The sequence below is a fragment of the Bactrocera latifrons genome, unplaced genomic scaffold, assembly GCF_001853355.1.
Source record: "Bactrocera latifrons isolate USDA-ARS-PBARC rearing strain unplaced genomic scaffold, ASM185335v1 scaffold_1837, whole genome shotgun sequence".
Taxonomy (NCBI): Eukaryota; Metazoa; Arthropoda; class Insecta; order Diptera; family Tephritidae; genus Bactrocera; species Bactrocera latifrons.
Genome location: NW_017535338.1, coordinates 7,543 through 8,941, shown reverse-complemented (window position 1 = coordinate 8,941; position 1,399 = coordinate 7,543).

Here is a 1,399-nt window from a genome sequence, read left to right as displayed (position 1 = left end):
ATAGTAATTATCAACTTTTATAATTCAATCTATTCAATATATTTGAAATTTTCTTAAAATAACTCAAAATTGGAGTCGAATGCTATTATTTATAAATATTTCAGTTTTGATATTTTATATTATAAAAAATTGTAATTGAAAACATAGATGTGTACAAAACTATATATGCGTATTGAGTAATGGCAACATTGTGCAAATGAAAACAAATGGCTGATTTCTGCGATTTTGCCAAGTTTTCACTGGGCACACATTTTGCCGATGAGGAAGGAAAAGGGAGGAAGGCAGTAGCGTTTTTGACTGTTCCTGCTATAAGGCATACTAATTTGTATGCTATATATTGCATGCAATGGACTGGTACTGTAGCAGTTTGGCAGCTCAGTTTTCATTTTTGTGAAAATTTTGAAAAGGCAACACAGCTCATTTACATATACTTATACCGTCGGCAGTTTCATTCGGAACAATTTTTAATTTAATAGCGCAAGTATTAAATATCATTGCTAATATTAAATTGATTAATTTACTTGGCATATAAAAATTATGATACAATTATTATAGTCTGAAAATATGAAATCTTTTTTTAAGAAATAAATTAGTAGAAAAAAGTATATTTCAACTTTTTTTCATTTCCACATCCATTTGTTTCATCCTTATAAAAATGTTAACGGTTCACGAGCTCAAAACATACACTATATCAGCTCGATGCTACCTACCCGACCCCATTTTGCGAATAATTATATTATTATTATGATAACAAATTATCAATTTCAATCGTGATTTGATYACAATGTCGCACGTTTTTTTACAACTCCTAATACTTCGTGGGGCCGCGGCGCATGAAAGTGTACAACAGGGGTTTTTTGCGCATTTTAACTTGGTTTGGTCCAATTTTCAGAGTGCTATGATAATTTTTTATTTTTTTTATTATAAAATCTCTGAAGTACAATTTGTGTTTCATTAATTATTCAAATTAGCATTCGGATATATGTATATATTAGTTTTTAAGGTGCGTATATCTTGGAAAACAATCAATAAATAATCGGGTTGTGTTGAGACAATGTGGAAAATAATCAATCAAAAATCATTACTCGCTTCGCCATTTTTAACTAATTCTCTCAAATCAATGTAAAGAAATGAATTTAAAAAAAGTAAACAAAAAATAAAATCAAAGTAAATAATAAATAAAATCTAAATAATAGTAATAAATACAAAGTAGAAAAAAAAAGAAAAAACCGCTCGCACATTTTCGTACGACAACGATTTTACGAGCGGTGTAAAAGTTGCATATATTTATATTTGAGCTCTGATTTATTATTTACTTTGGATTTTGTAGTTGTTTTCGTACGACAAAATAGTACGAGCTCAAATATAAATATATGCAACTTTTACACCGCTCGTAACT